Source organism: Squalius cephalus (genome assembly GCF_949319135.1).
Source record: "Squalius cephalus genome assembly, chromosome: 23".
NCBI lineage: Eukaryota > Metazoa > Chordata > Actinopteri > Cypriniformes > Leuciscidae > Squalius > Squalius cephalus.
In genome coordinates, this window is record NC_137144.1 from 6,025,860 (window position 1) to 6,039,327 (window position 13,468).

Below are 13,468 nucleotides of genomic sequence, written 5' to 3' on the forward strand. Positions count from 1 at the left end.
ATTTTGTAAAAGCTGTCCTGTTTGTCAGAAGGTTTCCCTCAGACATCCGTCAAGAGCACCACTACAACCACTTCCTATTATTGGTACTCCGTTTGAGAGGCTTGGAATGGATGTCGTTGGTCCAGTGGAGAGGAGTCGCTTAGGGAACCGTTTCATGCTGGTAATAACGGATTACTCCACCAGATACCCAGAGGTATTTCCGTTAAGATCTGTGAAGGCGAAACCTGTAGCTACTTCCTTGGTCCAGTTATTTTCCAGGGTCGGATTTCCAGCAGAAATTCTAACCGACCAGGGCACTAATTTCATTTCTACCTTGTTGAAGCAGGTCTACCAGCTCTTAGGAATTAAGAGTCTTCGTACTACTCCCTATCATCCCCAAACAGATGGGTTGACTGAGCGATTTAACCAGACTTTGAAGCAGATGTTAAGGAAGTTTGTCAGTGAGACTGGTCAAGACTGGGATCAATGGTTGCCCTATCTTCTATTCGCTTATTGGGACGTCCCTCAGGCTTCCACAGGCTTTTCTCCTTTTGAGCTGTTGTATGGCCGTGATGTCAGGGGCCCATTGGCTCTGCTCCGGGAGATGTGGGAAGGGAGTCCTGAAAAGAAAGAGCCCACTAGTGTTGTCTCCTATGTTCTGCAGATGAGGGAACGGTTGCAGAAGATGACCGTTTTGGCTCAGAATCATTTGGCGGAAGCCAGGGAAAAGCAGAAGACCTGGTATGACCCTCTGGCTCGAGAAAGAGATCTGGAGGTCGGTAAAAAGGTACTTGTCATGTTGCCTAGTCGAGAGCATAAACTGCTAGCCAAATGGCAGGGTCCTTACGAGATCAAGAAACGCCTGGGTCCTACGACTTATGAAATCAGTATGCCGGGTCAAGATCGATCTAGTCGGGTCTTGCACGTTAACCTGTTGAAAGAGTGGGTTCCTCGTCCTGAAAAGTCACAGTCATTGATGATTCGCTGTATTGAAGAGGAAGAATCCGATGAGCAGTATCTGCCGCAGCCAGTTCCTGGGGACATCGGGTTAGATCATCTAACAGCTTCCCAGCAGTCACAGGTACAAGTTCTCTTCACTTCGAAGGTATTTTCTGAATATCCTGGGTTTACCAACTTGATTGAGCATGGTGTAGTACTGAAACCTGATGCTGTCGTGAAACGCCAGAGCTATAGGATACCTGAAAGATTCCCGGTGACCTTGCAGGAAGAGGTAGACTTTATGCTCCGCTTGGGCATTATTGAGCCTTCGAACAGTGAGTGGTGTCACCCCATAGTCCTTATGCCAAAGAAGGACGGGAGTATAAGGTTCTGTATTGATTTTCGATATCTGAACTCAGTATCGCAGTTTGATTCCTACCCTACTCCTCGCATAAGTGACCTAATTGATCGTTTGGGCCAATCCAAATATCTCACAACAATGGATCTTTCTAAAGGCTATTGGCAAATTCCACTGACTCCATCCTCGTGGCCCTTGACTGCATTCAGAACACCAAGGGGAGTTTTCCATTTTAAAGTGTTACCTTTCGGCCTTCATGGGGCCGTGGCGACGTTTCAGAGGTTAATAGATCAAGTATTACGTGGTTTACCTTTTGCTGCTGCATATCTTGACGATATTGTCGTTTACAGTAACACCTGGGAGGAACATGTGCAGCATCTCAGAGAAGTCTTGCAGCGTCTTCAGAATGCCGGCCTAACTGTCAACCCCACCAAGTGTGCTATAGTTAAACAAGAGACTGAATACTTGGGCTATGTTATTGGCCAGGGTGTTGTGCGACCGCAGGTGAAGAAAGTTCAAGCCTTGGAGAAGTGTGTAGTGCCCCAGACACGTAAGGACCTGCGATCATTTTTGGGAATGGCTGGATTTTACCATCGCTTTGTCCCTAACTTTTCCAACAGGGCTGCTCCATTAACGGACATGGTGGGGGCACGTTGCCCGAATCAATTGCAGTGGACTGAGGAGAGATCGAAAGCCTTCCGGGACATCCAGGGAGCGTTGACAACTAGTGCTGTGCTACACAATCCTGATTTTAGTCGTTCTTTCGTTGTACAGGCTGATGCCTCTGAGAGGGGAGTAGGAGCCGTCCTATTGCAAGGACCACCAGAGAGCCAACAGCCAGTGGCTTACATCAGTCGTAAACTGTTTCCAAGAGAAGTACGTTATTCAACGGTGGAAAAGGAGTGTTTAGCCATAAAGTGGGCGTTGGATTCCTTACGATACTATCTATTAGGCCATGAGTTTACCCTGGAGACTGATCATAGAGCATTGCAGTGGTTGGAGAAAATGAAGGATTCTAATGGAAGGATTACAAGATGGTATCTCGCCATGCAGCCCTTCAGATTCAAGATACAACATGTTCCTGGTAAAGTCAACGTTACTGCTGACTATCTATCCCGCTCTACTGGCGAGATTCCTGAAGGGAGGGGAAATGTGACGGCCCGAGTGGTGGCCGCACAAGAGCGGTAATATGGTTGTATCAACACACACACACACACACACGCACACGCACACATGCATACATTTACACGAAGGACATGTATTTTTTGTCATTCATATTCATTTGTTTCAGTATAATGATGGATCATAATAACCACACAAAACAAACAATATTAATTAATTATTTATTGTTAGGTTTTCATATGTTTACATTTACAGCACATTTTATATACATTGTTACTGATTTGAAGTGCACACAAATTAGTTACGTTGTATATGTTACTTATATTTGTTTCTATTTTGAGTTTGAGTTTACCGTGATGAACTTCAGACATGGTCCGCTGCAGCCGCATCCTGGCGTAACAAGGATTAGAGTCTGGGCAGGAACGGAATTTAAGCGTTATTGGTTCCGCCCGAACATACCATTTGCTGGAATTGCCCAGTGGAGGAAGAAACGTTAATGTCTTTATCAATTGATTTATTTAGTTGTACATTTATGATATTTGATTACATTTTGCTTTCCTTATCTTTATTTACTATATATCTCTGTTTGATTTGATTTTGATTTATTTAAGGTTATATGTTGAATGTAAAGTTGAATTGTTTCCCCTCTTAATTTGTAATGGGCCCATCCTTTCCTTCATAAGCTGTTGCTTTGTTCAATTGAGCAGGTCAGTAGTTTTAGCAGGGTTCTCAAGTTTTATCAAAATCTTGGAGTGAGATCACATGCGGTTGGGGGAGGAGCCCTAATGGAGCCCCGCCCCCACCTGTCCCCGCCCCCCAATTTTACCCATTGTTCTTAATTAACCAGCACAAATTGAAATTATAACAATTGGTAAATCTGATAAATGACAGAGCAATTAATCACATCAAATATACTCTTTAATGTTATATTTCAAAATTACAATTAAGTTACAAAAATTACAAAAATATAACAAATTGCTCCAAACAGTTTGGAAAAACAAATATTTTTGTATTTTGAATGTGTCTAGTCGAAATGGTATAATGATTTATTGTGTGGTGGGACATTGAGAACAAATGACATATTAGAGTATTATTAAGGTACGTGTGTGTGTGTTTGTGTGTGTGTGTGTGTGTGTGTGTGTGTACACAAGAGTACACACTCCAGCGTATGACATGTGTTTTGTGTTGCAAGTGTTTGAAAAATACAAATGCAATGGCAATCAATGATTAATGTAACGTTATGTTTTGACAGGATATAAAATATTACCCAGAGCACTCTGCTTTAATGTAGCCTTAATGTAACTAGAAATACTATTAATACAGTATAATATATAATATAATTTAAAATAAAATAAATACATTTAAATTTATTTAAGATAAAATTAAGAAATACATCTTCATTCCTTCCCATACCCACTAACATTTCCCTTAGTTTCAGATAACGTAAGCTAGCCAAACTGAGCCAAAGCTTCTGGCCTGGTTGCAAAGTAGTTGTAGAGTTTTTGACTGCATCAATAATAATGTATACGATGGGCTATATATTAAATGTTCTAGCCTTAAAATGTTAGACGAGCTTTCTTCCAACTTACCTTCTCCATCATCACGACGTGTGTTCGCGCGATGTTGTTGGTTACCTAGTAACGAACGTACGGTGGCCGAGAATGTTCCGTCAACTTCCGTGTGTTCGCGCATCTATGTTGCCTATTAACTAACGCAATCTGGCCGAGATACGTGCTGGCGGCAGGAAACTTCACTTTGTGTGCCCGCGCCTCGTATACAACGTTATATATAAAGCTTGTAGGACAACTTGGTTGGCATTGCCTTTTCAGCGTGAGAAATACACGGTGTGGCGTGTGAGCGTGTGAACTGGTTGAATTGCGTGTGTCTCACGGCCAATGCGTGAGACTTGAGAACCCTGTTTTAGTTTGTTTGTTTGGTTTTTGTCTAACTGTTTTGATCTCATTTTCTGTTTGTTTATTTTTGTTGTAAGAAAGTTATGAGTTTGTAAAGTTAATTTTTTTTCGTGGGTTCAAATAAAGACCCATTTTTTGTGCAAAGCTTGTGTTCCTTGTTCTTGGCTTCTCGGTCCCTCACAAACAGTGTGAATGTTTTTCTCTTCAATTCGACGAGTCAGCTGATGTTGTTGATGTGGCACAACTATGTGTTTTCATTAGAATGGTTTTTGGAGACATGGGTGCAAAAGAAGAGCTGCTCACCATTTTACCATTGAAAGGACACACAAGAGGCGAAGATATTTTCCAAGCTTTCATGGTATTTGTCAACAAGACCCAATTGCCCCTCTTCAAACTCATCTCTATCACAACGGACGGTGCTCCAGCAATGGTGGGCCATACCAGTGGATTCATTGCATTGTGCAAACAGAGTGAATATTTCCTGGACTTCCTTAATTACCACTGTGTAATCCACCAGCAGGCATTATGTAGTAAGATTTTAAACATGAAAGAAGTGATGGATGTTGCAATGAAGATTGTGTGTTCCGTTCGGGCCAGGAGTCTACAGAGAAGGTTATTCCGTGCTCATTTGGAGGAGACCGGTGCAGAACACACAGACCTGTTGCTGCACACAGATGTTAGATGGCTGAGTAGAGGTACATTTTTAGTGAGATTCGCAGAGTTGTTGCCTGAAATCAAAGATGTTCTGAAGCTTTCGAAACATGCAGAATATGCCCAGCTAGAGGACTACCAGTGGCTATTGGATTTAGCGTTCCTGACAGATCTCACTGACCTGCTGAATGATTTTAATTTAGAGCTGCAGGGTAAAGACAAACATGTAATCAACATGATCAGTGCAGTAAACACATTTAAAAGAAAGCTACAACTGCTTTCAAATAGGCTGCAACGCTATGACCTACGGAACTTTCCTCACATGCAGGCAGAACTTCAGCGTCAGGGCAAAGACTTTGTGCAGCTTGACAGTGCACGTTTTGAGGAGCAAGTTCAGAGCATCTTGTTAGAATTTGAGAGGCGCTTTACAGATTTTGGATCCATCGAGCCTGTTGCCAGCTATCTGTGTTTTCCATTTGGTCCAAGTATTGATGTGGATTGTATTGCCTCCAAAACTGTATCACTATTCCACTTAGATAACACTGCTGTTGAGAATGAGATTCTCACACTGCAAAATGATATTGAGATCTAATCCAGGGCAACATCTGACATGAATGGAGAGTTCTGGAACTTACTGACTGAACAAAAGTATCACAACCTCAGAAAATGTGCTTTCAACTTGACAGCGCTTTTCGGGTCAACCTACTTGTGTGAGTGACTTGATGATTTTCATGTGAGAGAAAGCACAAAGTACAGATCTACAATGACTGATGACCACCTTCTGGCCTGCTTAAGGCTTGCAACCAGCTCTTACTGCCCTGACTACGAGAAACTAGATGCCTCCTCCCAGTGCCAGAGGTCCCACTAAGGTAGAGAAATAACTTTATTATATGTTATTTGTTATTATGCATGTCTGAGCGTTTCTGGTTATCCTTGCCTGCCCGTGTCTCTGACCCTTGCTATCTCTAACTCTCTCTGATTGTCTGCAGACTACCAATTGACCCTAGCCTGTTTCTGGATTCTGATTGTTCTGCTGCCTGCCTACTGACCCAAAGCCTGTTTCTGGATTATGATTGTTCTGCTGCCTGCCTACTGACCCAAAGCCTGTTTCTGGATTCTGATTGTTCTGCTGCCTGCCTACTGACCTCCAGCCTGTTTCTGGATTCTGATTGTTCTGCTGCCTGCCTACTGACCCAAAGCCTGTCTCTGGATTCTGATTGTTCTGCTGCCTGCCTACTGACCCAAAGCCTGTCTCTGGATTCTGATTGTTCTGATCCCTGTTTGCACCAAAACCCATCTTAAGTGTTTGCTGCTAAAAAAGCTAATGTTTTTGTTTCATCTGTCGCAAGCCGCGACAAAGAAGGAGATGACACGTTAAAATGATATGCAAAAAGGAATAACATTTATTAAAGTAAAAGTAATAAAGTAATAGAATAGACCAAAACGGGAACAAAACAACAAAATGGCACGAGGAGAGAGCAACCCGTCACGACTGAAGGGAGCTGCTTTAGTTTGCCGGCATCAGCTCTAGCACAGGTGTAAACCATCAGTCATCATGACGTCACTCACTCCAACCTACAAAACAAATGACAAAGGACAACCAAACCCACACAATATGACCCACAATGAGGTCGTAACACATCTGACCATAGAACATTTGAAAAGTAACTGACACTACTGGAACTTCAAACGGGATGGGTTCTATGGTCAGATGAAACAAAAACATTAGCTTTTTTGGCAGCAAACACTTAAGATGGGTTTGGTGCACACAGGGATAAAAAAGTACCCCATGTGTAAAATGAAATACTCTGCTGTATCTTTAACGCTGTGGGCCTAATTTTCTGCCAGAGGTCCTGCACATCTTGTTCAGATACATGGCATCACGGATTCGATCAAATACCAACAGATAAAAAATCTAAACCTGACAGCCTGTGCTAGACATCTTATAACGGAGAACAGGATGGAGAGATTCTGTATGGAGGAATGGTCTCTGATCTCTTGTCAGGTGTTCTCCAAACTCATCAGGCATTATCGGAGAAAACTTGTTAAGCTGTTATCTTGGAAAAAAGAGGATGCAAAAAGTATTTAATAAAAGGGGGCAAACAATTTTTCCCAACGTGTTTTGGAGAAAAACATTTATTTCATAATGTGATTTTCCCCCCACTTTCAATTATTTTACTTCAATGAAAGGTTAGATTTTTGCACATTTTTAAAATAAAATATCAAAAGGATTAAAAATGCAGATTTATTTTTTACAGCCATATTTGATCATATTTACCAAGGGGGCAAACACTTTTTCACACCACTGTATGCAGCACAGAAAGGTGCCACCCTAAATCTCACTAATGAAGAGCTCCTAACATTCTATGCCATTCTTTTGACCACTGGGTATAACTCAGTCCCAAGACGACGTCTTCTTTGGTCAGACGAAAATGATGTCAACAACAACAGCATTAAAGATGCCATGCGGAGGAACAGATTTGATGAGATTCCATTCATGTTGGATAACATGAAAATCACAGATGACCCTTTCATCAAGGTGTGTCCTGTGTTTGAGGAGCTGAATAAAGTCAACAAAACCATGACTATTCAGGAATATCTGGCAGTGGATGAGATGATGATTGAGTACTTCATTAATTTATCAGGGGGAAGCCCATTCGCTTTGGTTTCAAGATCTGGAGTCTTGCATCCTCATCTGGCCATCCCGCTGACAGCATCAAAGAGCTTCCGGAAGACCTCAAGAGGTAATGCCGAATTCCTTATTGAAGATGGAAAACTGATTGTGAGATGGAATGACAACAGCGTGATCACTGTTGTGACCAATATGGAAAATGAGTACTCCAATGTCGACGCTCAACGATGGAACAAACAGAAACACGCAATGGATAAAGTGAAACAGCCTACTTGTATAAAGAGCTACAACACACATATGGGAGGTGTTGACCTGCACGACCAATGTGTGAACCGTTACCGGATTGGCATCCGATCAAAGAAGTGGTGGTGGCCATGCTACAGCTGGGCACTCAACAGTGCTATGGTCAACGTGTGGTGTTATTACAGGTGCATGGGGGTGTAATGGGAAGTGGGAGATGAAGCTGCGGGGTGGCAGGGTGGAAGGATGGGTCCGGTCTATATCTTAAGTGGCATGACACAAAAACATAATTATTCATTAAGTATTTATTTCATTCAATAGCCACCAATTGAAAATGCATTCATCCATCCATACAGGTCATGTAAAGAGGGAGACCGAGATCTCCTCTCCTTCCAAAGGCTGGTTGCCCAGAGTCGGCTTCTGCAATATGTGAGGCTGCCAGATTTGACAACCTGAACCACTGGCCCCACAACACAGGGAGAAAGTACATGAGGTGGAGAAAATGTGATGGACACACTTCCTTTGCATGTGAGAAATGCGGTGTTGCCTTGCATGCTGAGTGCTTCAAGAAATTCCATGAAACCACTAAGACTACCCAGGAGAGAGAGGAGCGGAGGGAGAAGAGAGACAGGAAATGACACAGGAGAGACACGTATGACATAACTTCCCATTCCAAATGTCTTTAAAAAAATAAAAATAAATAAATAAATAAATAAATATATATATATATATATATATATATACACTCATCTAAAGGATTATTAGGAACACCATACTAATACTGTGACTCCCTTTCGCCTTCAGAACTGCCTTAATTCTACGTGGCATTGATTCAACAAGGTGCTGAAAGCATTCTTTAGAAATGTTGGCCCATATTGATAGGATAGCATCTTGCAGTTGATGGAGATTTGTGGGATGCACATCCAGGGCACGAAGCTCCCGTTCCAGCACATCCCAAAGATGCTCTATTGGGTTGAGATCTGGTGACTGTGGGGGCCATTTTAGTACAGTGAACTCATTGTCATGTTCAAGAAACCAATTTGAAATGATTCGAGCTTTGTGACATGGTGCATTATCCTGCTGGAAGTAGCCATCAGAGGATGGGTACATGGTGGTCATAAAGGGATGGACATGGTCAGAAACAATGCTCAGGTAGGCCGTGGCATTTAAACAATGCCCAATTGGCACTAAGGGGCCTAAAGTGTGCCAAGAAAACATCCCCAACACCATTACACCACCACCACCAGCCTGCACAATGGTAACAAGGCATGATGGATCCATGTTCTCATTCTGTTTACGCCAAATTCTGACTCTACCATCTGAATGTCTCAACAGAAATTGAGACTCATCAGACCAGGCAACATTTTTCCAGTCTTCAACTGTCCAATTTTGGTGAGCTCGTGCAAATTGTAGCCTCTTTTTCCTATTTGTAGTGGAGATGAGTGGTACCCAGTGGGGTCTTCTGCTGTTGTAGCCCATCCGCCTCAAGGTTGTGCGCGTTGTGGCTTCACAAATGCTTTGCTGCATACCTCGGTTGTAACGAGTGGTTATTTCAGTCAAAGTTGCTCTTCTATCAGCTTGAATCAGTCGGCCCATTCTCCTCTGACCTCTAGCATCAACAAGGCATTTTCGCCCACAGGACTGCCGATTACTGGATGTTTTTCCCTTTTCACACCATTCTTTGTAAACCCTAGAAATGGTTGTGCGTGAAAATCCCAGTAACTGAGCAGATTGTGAAATACTCAGACCGGCCCGTCTGGCACCAACAACCATGCCACACTCAAAATTGCTTAAAACACCTTTCTTTCCCATTCTGACATTCAGTTTGGAGTTCAGGAGATTGTCTTGACCAGGACCACACCCCTAAATGCATTGAAGCAACTGCCATGTGATTGGTTGATTAGATAATTGCATTAATGAGAAATTGAACAGGTGTTCCTAATAATCCTTTAGGTGAGTGTATATATATACATGTCTGTATGCACTGTTATTTTTAATACGTATAGAAGTAGTTTTTTCTTCATTCTATTAAATTTTTATTGATGTATTTTTTTCATTTTCTTTCCCTGTTGGGGCAACTTAATGGCTGCACTTTGTTCCACCACTTTAAGACAAATGTATTTGTTGTTTGTTTATCATACACAAGAGATAATAAGCTAGATGCAGCTTTTTGGGGGGTTTGCATCGAATATTCTTTGACTGTTATACATAATAAATGTGTTTATGAATAAAGATTGATCTGCTGAAAGTAGTTATTTTAAGTTAGATGCCAAATGTTCTCCTCCTATTCAAATTTGACATTGAAGGGGTGCATACAACATATTTGCCCACCGTTAACTATAGTTGCCACACATTCAAATACGATTTTCAAGAAAAGGAAAAAAAAAATAACCTGGGGAAAATAAATGCAGAACATGTTCACAGAGGACACTATTAACACAACTATATGCATGAAACCATTCAGAAAAATTTGGGCACAAATGGGTTAATCCTCCTCTGCTGAGATCTTGAGAGATTTAAAGGTCCCGTTTTTCGTGTGTTTTTGAAGCTTTGATTGTGTTTACAGTGTGCAATATAACATGTGTTCATGTTTCGCGTGTAAAAAAACAGTATTTTTCACACAATTTACTTATCTGTATACCGCTGTTTTCACTGTCCTAAGAACGGGCTGATGACTTCCTTGTTCTATGAAGTCCCTCCTTCAGAAATACGTAACGAGTTCTAATTGTGCCAGCGGTTCCTGTGTTGTGATTCGACAGCAGCTTAGCGCACGTTGCCCGTTGGGAAGGCCAAACAAAGGTGATTGGACTCCGGGATGAAAATAACAGTGTCTCGACGACATGGCGACAAACACACTCTACAAATGCAACTCTTCCTTTTCTCCGTGGGAGCGCAACAAGACCACGCCCCCTTTTTTGTGTATTCCTGTGGGCGGAGGTTAGTCAAAAAACTGTTCTAGTGACTTCATTAAAGGAGGAAGTAGAGGGATGTAGTCCAAACCAGCCATTCACTGTAGGCGACTTCTGTTAAATAAAATATCTCGCTTGGCATTGAACTTTGAGCTTTATAATTTTACAGATATTATTTATACTCTAACAACAACATTACACACTAACTAAAGTTTGAAACATGGGATCACGAAGAACGGGACCTTTAATGTCTTCTTTTATCTTCAGTTGATTTCATCTAAGGCTGTGTCTAAAGTCAGTTGTAGTTCTTGTTTCTGCTCGTCTGTTTTTCTGTTCTCCTCTTTTCTTGTTAACAGGCTTATTAAGGCTGAGATGACTCCATATTTAATATACAAAGATTTTGTGGCTCAGATAAGGTCCATTTTTGTTTTTTCACTCATCATTTAATTTTTTAGGGAATGAAAAGACAGAGGTCTTTCTGCAGAAATGCCGCCGGTATAACACTGCAACAATGAATTTTTTTTTGTGTTTTAAAATAATTTGTTTGCATGTTTTTTTTTTTTTTTGAGCCGTTTAATTACGTTTTAAACCTAGAAATATTTCTTAAATATCCTATTTGTTTTCATACAGAGAAACACGTTTCACTTGTTCAAGGTTTTGTATTGGTGCCACTTGAATCTGTTACGCAAGGAGAAAGCTACAGTTCAATAGAGATACTGGGAGTTCTCAGGACCCGAGCTCATCTCAGATGATCCAAAACACTGTGAAAATGTGTGCCACGGTCAGAAGAGTCCACGTTTCATTTCATCATCATCATGAATCATGTCCGAATATAACAAAAGGAAATGAAATAATAAACTTTTATAATAAACTTTTATTTCCAGACCCAGAGGGATCCATAATTCAATACAAAACACATACATATTAAAAAACACATACACAAAAACACATACATAGTAAAACACACAGTGTTCAATGTCTAACATACAGACATGTACCCCAATGGTTCCACAGTCTGGACGACAATCTTACAGAACTTCGTCCAGGGTTAGTTAACACAGCAATTAGGTCATTTTTTGACTCAGACACCCTACCCATAAATCTAAACATTAAGTTACGCAAGACTGCAGCACAGGTAGGTACCCCGGCACTAACAAACATATGGCTTGCACTGCAGTCTCTTGGAACTCTTAGCAGCAGCCTCATGCTGTCATTATAAGCTACTGTGAGCTTTCTAATGCTATCTTGCTTGTAACGGCACCACAGATAGGCAGTGTACAAAGGTGTACAGTATGTTCTAAAGAGTGAAATCTTCACAGGGACAGAGCACATACTAAACTTACGACACAACATGTTCGCCTGCACATACAGCTTACGACGCTGCCTATAAATATCCTTGTCATCAGACAGGTCATTTGCAATAATATGTCCAAGATATGTAATATCTGTGCATACATCAAGTACAGTACCAGATAGATAAAAATCAGGGAAATGTGAATATTTATCTTCTCTACTTCTTATAGTCATAATTTTACTCTTTTTTGGATTATACTTTATATCAAAATCTACTCCATACTGTGTGCATAGTCTCAAAAGCTGTTGTATACCAGCACTACATGGGCTAAAAATGACCAAGTCATCAGCGTACATAAGATGATTAATTAGTGAGTCACCAACCCTACAACCTGTACCACAAACATTTAAAATCATAGACAAATCATTCATATACACATTAAAAAGAAAAGGAGACAAAATTCCACCCTGTCGAACCCCATTGGTCACTTTAAAAGGAGCTGATGTAACACTCCCCCATTTAACTCTCATTGTCTGATGAGAATACCAATAGACCAAGATTCTAATCAAATAACCTGGAACCCCACTTTTAATCAATTTTAAAAACAATTTTTGATGATTAACACGGTCAAATGCTTTAGAGGCATCAATGAAGCACAAGAACATTGTGGAATTTTGTTTATTATATCTATCTAAAATTTCCTTTAGTGCAAAAATACATAAATCAGTACCATGCTTTCGTTTAAAACCAAATTGATTATCCGTAGACAGGACGTACCTCTCAAGTCTACACAAAATAACTGTCTCCAACACTTTTGACATAACACTGGCCAAAGCTATTGGCCTATAGTTATCTGAGCTATTCAGCTTCCCCACTTTATCCTTGATAACAGGTACCAGCTCAACAGACAGCATAGAATCAGGTAACTCTCCATGAACAAAAAACCCTGTGTAGCACATAGCCACCAAAGGACACAGTTTCTTACTGGCAAGTTTAAGATGTTCGGCTGTAATATGGTCCGGACCACATGCCTTATTATCTCTTAGCTTCAATATTGCTTCATGGATTTCAGAAGAAGTAATAACAACATCATCATTATACTCCACATTATCCACCACAGACAGATTACTTTTTACACAGTTTAGTAGTTCACAATAATGTTTCCGCCATAACTGTGAAATTTCATCAGGACCACTCACACCATCTATATTAGACGGAAGAGATATTTTGCAATTATTAATAGTTTTAATTTCTTTCCAGAAATCATTAACATTATTATTTTGCAGCTTCCATGCCAGTGAATCAGACCTCATAATGTTTTCATTTCTTTTAATATAGCGAAGTGCACATTTAAATCTGGCATTAGTGCTTTTTTTTGTTTCAAACAAGGGGCCATGCCTACTTTTGCCTGACTCAGCCCATTTTTTAAAA